The following is a 9,326-nucleotide window of genomic DNA, read 5'->3' on the forward strand; positions in this document are numbered from 1 at the left end:
GTTAAAAATAAAAAATTGTATCCCCCCTACAAAAATACAGACCATTCTTATTGGCATTGTATTGTGGGAAAAAAAACCACGAGTCACGCTTGTTTACCTATACCTGCCATGTCCCCTAGCACAGCTAGTCAGTGTTCTTGCATTCTTTCCTTCCCTACACAAGGGCACACATCACTATTAACATCATATAATGATAGAATATTTTAAAGCTTTGACATCATCCAATCATGACATGTGTGGAATTCACGAGCATCATTTTTTTACCTCTCTATGCACGTGCCACGTCTGATGTGACCTCAAATCTAAGACACTCAGTTCTTCCACCTTCTGCATATTAAAAAATATTGTTGATGTTACTTTGGTGATGAATAAGAATTACGTGCCTTCATATCATGAGTTTTGTACAAAAGCAAGCTTACCATCTTGGTGCTCTATAATACGTGTGCCGATTCCATGTGATGCCTCACTACTTTTCATCATTTTCGTGCATCTCTCTATAGCGGTGTGTAAGGTAACACTCTCCACCGCAAGATCTGGAAGAGCTTGTCGTGTCCTTCTATCCATGCCAATGTCGCATATCTCCTCGGCGATGCCTTCCATTGCGATTTTCTCTTCAGTGGTATCAACGAAGGGACCTACATGGTTTGGTGGTTATGATTCATATTCAAGGAAATATTTTCACTAGAGGGACACAAGAGATATCTTGGCTATAGTACTTCAAAACATCAAACCTTTTAGGTGTGGAGAAACCAAATTAATTGGTGATGAGGGCAGCCTCTCTTCAATGATATCGGATGTGCGCTTGCTACTAGTATCAGTTTCCTATGAACCCATCATAGTCTCTTCATTAGGAGACAACAAAGTGCAATATACTCCTAAGAATGCAACTCATTTCACTTACCATGCCTTTGGATCCTTGTGTCTCTTGTGTTTGTTTTTTCCTTGAGTATTTTTTGTACAAACTTTTCTCATTGGAGGGGTATTCACCTTCTAGATAGTCAAGGAAAATAGAGCATCTTCGGTATACCTCCTTATCCCACTCTTGCTCTATCTGGTAATCCTCATACATGCACTGATCCTCCTGCATGCTTGACCAGTCCTCACACTCTCCTGGAAAAGTTTATATAGCCCTCCTCTCCATCTGCCCATACATGAACCTGACTTGCAAAGTCACCATTACAAATCTTGAATGGATTGGCAAGATAGCACCGCAGACATGCTACTAAAGAAGGATATTGTGAACTACCTGTATAGAAGCCTCATGCTGCCAACTTCATTTACTTTTGTGACTCTATATCTTCGTCTAGCTTGAAATCATGAAAGACAGTGCGAAACATTTGCTCTCTATGTTTTCTCTTTATCTCCTGGGTGTATTGGAAGAACAAATCATGTTCCACTTGAATGTTATAGTAGTCCTTCCAACTCAAAAGCAATCTCTTTTCGTCGTCTTGCAACATGGTGCAAAAGGTCTCTTGTCTTACCCAACTTTGAAACGGTGCATTTCCATCTGCTCAAATCAAAGATATGTCATTTAATACCAATTTATCAAACTTATGATGCAAATAATTTAGATGAACAAGAATAACCTATGTTCAGGTATGCCCATCAACGTTCGAATTTTCCTGTTAGAACTCTCCATGGCCTTCAATATCCTTACACGATCTATCTCATTTAGCTTTGAGGATGCCAATGTGTATACTCTCTCCTCATTCAAAACATCCTCCATCTTGAAGCCCCACTCCAAGCATGAGATAGTTCTACATTGACAAAAGCATTGTTACTTTGGACCAATGTAGTATGAGTATATATAGATGGCATGTACAAAGAGATAGCAACTTATTGATACCACTTCTCTCCGAGGTTGGGGTCTACAACTCTTAGCAAATGTCAAGTTTTCTTAACAAGCTTTTCATTGACACTATAGTACACCTTGCCCCACTTGGTTCTAAACTCAGAGTCGGAGATTTGTGTCTGTTTCTATTCAATCAATCGCACTACCATATCATACTCTTCCTGCACTTGGTAATTAGGGACAACGTTATTGCACTAGAAAAAAATGCATCAAGAAAAACATTATTAAGATAGCTTGAAGAACTACCTACCTTCTACATAACGTGGGCTAGTGCAATCAATGGTGCCTTGTACCATGTGGGAATGGGCGCCGACTTTCTATGCACTTGCACCCATGCCTTTGCCTCATCAGTTAGCTTGTCAAAAATAGTTGTGTGGTCAGCCTGCTCTAGCATCCTTGATGCACAAACAAGGTCTGGATACGTGGTATGGACAACCCTCTTTTGTGCCAGCTTGTGTACATTCTATATTAGGATCTCATGTATATTAGGATCTCATGAATATGGTCCATTGCATACCTGTTTGTATGAGAAATAGCTGACAAAATATCCCCTTTGCCACACTTGTCACTTTCACAAGGCGACAAGCAATGCACACATGTTGCCTCGTGTTATTTGGAAAGGCTGTTGCAAATAGTCAATTATGTTAAGGATGATGTAAGAAACAAACACATTGTAGAATGTTAAGGTCCTATGGTTTAGGGCCACTCACATGTTGTGTATCCCATTCATCCATGCTGTGAACTGATGGTTACCATCCCAAACATTAAACATGAAATTTGACAAAAAGGCCCAATTGGTGCCATTGATTTCTACCTCAAAGTCCTCATGCTTCTTTAGCCAATGGGGGTCCCACTCAATTCTAATCATATCATCAATCTCCTTGCACTGGTGTCTTGGAGTCTCTAATGACACTATGAATATACCCATCCCTCTAGCATACCCATTGCTACAAAAAATTTCTAAGAGTTGCTTGTACGTCGATGTGACTTATCTAATTGTAGGCATGGAAACCAAACGACATAATGGGATGGGTGGCAAAGGGGGTGGATGTCCGCATTTGAATGAGATGATAAAGTAATTAATGTCCAATCAACGTAAAGAAATAAAAACTATAATCTAAATCATGCTGTCATCTCTTACAAGCACTCATCAACGTTTCCAACTGGTCTTCTATGTATGCTTGCACAATACGTTTATCACAAGTGACTGTGAGAGTGGTCTCGCCCGTTGCATCTATCATGCGGTTCTTTTTGGTCCTTTGTGTTCAATTCTTCTTGGATTGTGTATGGCCACGCCCTTGTTGTGCACTAACAGACTCGATGCTTTGATGGTCATCGTTAATGTATTACATATTTATTTAGTAATTAAAGTTATTTATTACTCAATTAATTAATATTAATCTATTATTTAAATTTTTATTGATTTAATATAAATCAAATAATATTTAACAAGATGGTATCCGTTAGTTCATTGATTAGATAATTATGTATCGATCAAACTATATCAATTAAATTATTTATTAATTTCTTAATTGATAATTATTACGTTGTTTTTTAATTCATGTATATCAACTAGCTTATTTATAAATTAGTTATTATAGTAATCAATTAGTATGAAGTGAACCATTGGTATATTAATATCACTTAACTTGTTTATTAATTTATATATTACTACTAATCATTTCACATAAATCAATGTATTGTAATAGTAATATTAATTAATCAATTAATATGATTGTAAATTAATACGTTAGTTGTATGGGATTTTCTTTTTAGGGAATGAAGAGAGAGTGCAAGTGCATGTGGATTAGGATCATTCTGCCTGCCAAGAAAGGGGTCACCAGTGCACCTACATCTATCTTAGTTATTTAGGTTTAGGGTCCAGGATATGAGAGAGAGAGAGAGAGAGAGTGCATGTGGGCCAAGATGGCTGATGAGAGAGAGTACATGTGGATTGGGATCATTTTGTCACCAAAGAAGGGGTTGCTGGTGGCCCAATATTTAGTGTAGAAAAATATGACTAGCATCCCCCCTTCTCACATCTCTCTCTTCATATGGCACATATCTCCCAATCTCCCTCTCTCTCTCTCTCTCTCTCTCTCTCTCTCTCTGACATGCATTTAATGCCCCACTATGTCAAAGTGGTTATATAAGGCCACACACCCCCTATGACACAACGCCTCCCCCTTCCTCAAGTTGTGGATTATTTTCTTAATCTCGCAGGTACGTACACATCTCCCCCTCTCTCTCTCTCTCTCTCTCTCTCCGTGGCACCCACATCCACTCACACACACACTCTCTCTCTATCTCCCTCTTTTGCTCTCTCCCTCCCACACAAATCTTTATATCCTCTCTCTCTATCCCTCTCTGTCACTCACTCACTCACACACACACACACACACACACACACTCTCTCTCTCTCTCTCTCTCTCTCTCTCTCATATCCATACACAGACACCCACACACACTCTCTCTAAACCATAAACCCTAAACCTCTCTCTCTCTCTCTCTCTCTCTCTCTCTCTCTCTCTCTCTCTCCCCCCGTGGTACCCACATACACTCACACTCACACACACTCTCTCTCTATCTCTCTCTTTTGCTCTCTCCCTCCCACGCAAATCTTTATATCATCTCTCTCTCTCTCTCTCTCTCATGCCAAATACTTTATATATATAGCATTCACACGCACACACATGCATTTACACTTCGTATCTCCCTCTCTCTCTCTCTCATGCACACACTTTATATATCCTCATCTCTCTCTCTCCCTCTCTTGTATATGACATACACCCCCACACCAAGTCTTTCAATGACATCTATATCTAACATGAGTATTCGTACATGTGTAGATAGCTTTGGAAATGGATCCAATATCCAGTGCTACACCAAATACCGAGGCCCGCATATATGTATTGTCCCTCTCTACCAAACCTATTATGCACTATAATTCCTCACCATAGACCTCACCCAGAGCCCTTGTAGCATTGAGAAAACAACAGTCACCGTGGAAGCCTCACCACCCCTCTTGGACATTGAGAAAAAAAAAACCATCCTTGTCACGCTTGATGTGGAAGAGGAGGGGATGCAACAATCCTCTTATGCTGTAAGTGTGGTTGAGTACATAATGTCTATGGGGGGCCGACAATGAGTCTTACATCATTTTCTTTAGAATACGAGTGCTATAGAGAGAGTGGAGGAGATCCCAGTTTTCTATGATGGCAATGTGGCATATGAGCTTCCACCAATAGCAGACAATATGCATCCAATGGAGGGTATGGAGCAAAAGTACGATGACCATTGCTAGACAAAACCCATGTCAACATCAATGACATTCCTCGATACTGTTCGCCAAAGCAAATGTATCAGAGAGCTAGAGTGTCCCAATAGAGATTGTACTGGCAGGTCGATTTTTAGCTCCTCAAACAAGGTGGCATGGACAGGTGCAAGATTCTTCATTCACTCCAATATCATTAAAGTGATTGCAGAGTTGCATGACATGGTTCTAGTACCCTATCGCAAGTAAATCACACTAATCAATTCCAAAAATATGCCATGCAGGTAAACTCAGTACCACCATACCAACTATTGGAATGTCATATGTTGGTCTCAGAAGCCTTGGATGCTTCTATTGTAAGAACCCCCCCCATCCTGCTCTCCAAGTGCAAGTGTGTAGTGTATTATGTGATGTCAGCAAGGCCAATGTCAAGACTATTTATTCATCATGGCACACATAACCATAAGGTGCAAAGAGGCACATGTAGAGCTAATGTCAAAGAGGTGCAAAAGACTGTGGAGGAAACGATAAGAGACTTTAGTACAGCTAGACCTCGACACTTGCAAATGACTGTGGCTAGAAGGCTAGTGATGGGTGTCTTGGTTCATGAGCAAGGTGTCCCCATGTCTGACACTGAACTCCCGAATGATGCTCAAGGAACTCCAACCACTCATTCAAAGGAACATGTAACATATTATTCCATTCACAACACATTTCAAAATATCTTTAAAAGGCCATGCATATGAATATCAATATTTTGTGCATGCATGTTCAAACACATGGTTCATGTAGCACATGCTCAGAGTGATCAGGGAATGGAATCTCGTCTTTTAAAGTTAAAGCAACATTGTGCATACAGATTTTTACATGGTAGCCTATTTCCTAGGCAAGACATTGACAATGATAGTAGGTACTTTATATTCAAAATGTCAACAACTGAGCCTGCCTCAGAGGTCGACTTAGTGAATTGTATGCAAAGGAATGGCACTGGGGACCTACGCAGTAGCTAGATATGCTTTGACCACATGCATCACATTAATGATTAGACTACCATGGCAGCACACACATGTGTATGACCCAAGATAGTTTCTCCTACCTGATTCTATCGTCACAACACAAACTTAAGTAACATAGTTCTCCTTATTCTCCCATTCCTTTCTTATGTTTCTGTAGTGTACAAGAGTTGATGACTCTAGCATATGTGTGGTGGAGGACATTGCTCATATGCCAACCACAAACTTGGCAAAGCCTATGCATGCAAGTTGGTTGGCAAGGGAGGGATTCAAGGGATCTATCAGCTTGTATGATACATGTGTCAGTGATTTGGTCAACACTCTACTACAAAGCACAAAATGACATGCATTCATTGGTGGAAAGCTCCATGGTGTAGGACCCAATGTAGAGAAGCTTTTGAGTCAACTACAACAACAAATTAGCCCCACACCTCAAGCAAAAGTAAGGATGATTGAGAAGGTGGTAAGAGGAACTAAATTGCATAAACATCTTGATTTTTGAGGGGACAATGTGACTGTAGTAAGAAAATGCAAGGTTGATAGGAAAGTGGGGCCTGAGGAAGCCAACACCTCTCACAAGCCTGATTATGTGAGCGAAAACATACCTAAAAGAAAGGGTACAAGAAAACTAAACTTTGAGGACCCTTTGCTTCTGACCAATCAAGGACAGTATCACCAAATTGTTATGAGGAAATGGTGGTGGAGACAGTCCTTCATGACATTGTTTGGGTTATAAGAAGGATTCTAGTTCACAGCTGTGCACAATGTTAAGGATGGTTGGGAGCTAGAGAGGGAAAATGCAAAAAACCTATAAAAAATATGTCACATGGGATGCCTACACCTTCATTTTGGGGCATCATGGAGTGGTCTAGCTCAAGAGGAGAAGCTACCAATCAACATGGAATGTGGCGCCAGTTCATGTGGTTTTTTAATGATAGTGTGGACCATACATGGAACATTTGTTCTTCCATTCAACACGCACTGCCCAAGGTTCCACAAGTATGGCCAGTGGCACGAGGCACTAATTTGACCGTAGAAGAAATACACATGTTGGAGAGTGGTGGGTTTATTTTACAAAAGGTGGAACAAGAGGCAGATGTTAACGAGGGCTTATGTAGATATCAAAGAGGTGTTTCACAGGCTGCAGGGAAAAGGATAGACTCAATGTTGGCTCTAGATGCGGCTTTGAAGGGCCACACAATGGTGAAGACCTTGAAGCATGAGGTTTTCAAACTAGAGACAACTAACTCAAGTGTCATGCATGAGTGTTATGATGTGCACATTGCAAATAATCTAACATGTAATTGCCGAGATATCATGGACCATATCATAGAAGGAAAAGTGTATTTGGCATGCAAGCACCTATACTATGTGTACCTCTGAGTGTTTGGGATGGATGAAAATGCTAACATGTTTATACACCAACCCACACTCACTGAAGAAAACTTGCACATTGTATTTTAAAGTAGAAGAAATTTTCCAACACCACCTATATAGTGACCAACAATCCAATGCCAACACTACCTCTTAGCACAACCACATTTTATTTTGTTGAGAAGTCACCGTTATACAATCCATTTGGATGGCAAGCCTTTGGTGAACTTGCCTCTCTTAATTTGACAAGAAAAAGCACATTTCCCAAAATTAACACAATATAAATGTACATTTGGATTGTTTGTATGAATTGTCTTGTATCATATTTATTGGTGAGAGGAGGGGAAGGGAGAGAGAGGGGGAGGGGAGGGAGCTATCAATGCATTGAAATTAAAGTTCTAAAAACACCGAGTGGCTACCCAAGCATTCACATTATGTGTGAGAGAGAGATAGAGACAAAGATAGAGAGACAGAGACGTATTTAGGATTTAAGAGAAGTGTTTATTACAACACATGCCATATTCTAATGTGAGGCATTATGATACAATGTGGACTGATTGCATGCATGTGAGAGAGAAAGTGAGAGAGAGGGAGATAAACATGGAGAGTGAGTGAGTGAGTGACTAAGATTTGTGTGTGTGTGTGTGTGTGTGTGTGTATGTGTGTGTGTGTAGGTGAGATGGAGAGAGAGAGAGAAAGAGAATGTAGAGTGAGAGGGAGAAATTGCATGTACAACCCTAAACTAAGAGAGAGTAAAGACATGGAGTAATTCATGAGAGAGAGACAAAGGGAGAGAGAGAGAGAGGTGTTCCATTCTTCTGGGGTGATCGCATGAATGAATCCACGTTACGTGCTAGAGAGAGAGAAATCGTTTACATGAGATGGAGTGTTATTTGATCGAGTGTGCTAGAAAGAGAAAAAGAGAATATACACGTAGAGGAAGAAACTGAGCGAGTGAGTGAGTGAAGGTAGTGGTGGCAATCACGGAGGTGGTGGGGATAATGGTAGTGATGGTGGAGGTGGCAACAATATTGGCGATGGCGGCAGAGATAGTGGTAGTGGTGGTGGAGGTAGTCGTGGTGGTGGTGGCAACAGTGGTGGCAACAATTGCGACAACAATAGCAATGGCCGTGGTGGTGGAGGAAGTTGTTGTGGTAGTGGTGGTGGAGGTAAAAAAATCAAGGGGTGGAATAAGTGGACTATGTGGAACAAGAAATGGAGGTTGCCTAGAAAAGCTCGCTTCTCGCACACACTCGATAAGTCCTCTCTAATCCTAGTTCATGCCTTATATCTCCAATTCTTGTCTTGTCTTGTATTCAATCTACTCTTGTATTGAGATCTTGTCTTGTCTTGTAGTATCGTGACCTAGTCTTAATACAAATATCATAGCATTGAATCTTATATTAATAAATATATTTTTGTACTTAGTCTCCTATGTTAAATAATCAAGTTCTTATTCTCCTTCTTATTCTTTTTCCACTTCTTTGAGTTAACCCCTTATAAGTTGTCACAAAAAAATCATTATCCTAGCCAATTTCTTGTTGCTCTCGTAAAAATTTAACAATACTACATACTTTGATCTTACCTAATTGTGATGGATATGTTGAAGGAAAGTGTCATCGCTACCTTGAAACCCAAGATTTGGAGTTAACCATCCAACACCTTCAAAGTCAACTCCAAGAACTTTGAGAGACAAATCTACATCAAAAAGTCCCTTCAATATCTTATAGATGTCCTCCTATAGCATGGGAAGGAGTCAAAGGTTAGCTTACTCGATAAGTTTGATGGGGCTAGATAAAATGTTGGATACTAG

Source organism: Lygodium microphyllum, chromosome 29, assembly GCF_053477565.2.
Source record: "Lygodium microphyllum isolate KBCC chromosome 29, Lygodium_microphyllum_v1.1.10, whole genome shotgun sequence".
NCBI lineage: Eukaryota > Viridiplantae > Streptophyta > Polypodiopsida > Schizaeales > Lygodiaceae > Lygodium > Lygodium microphyllum.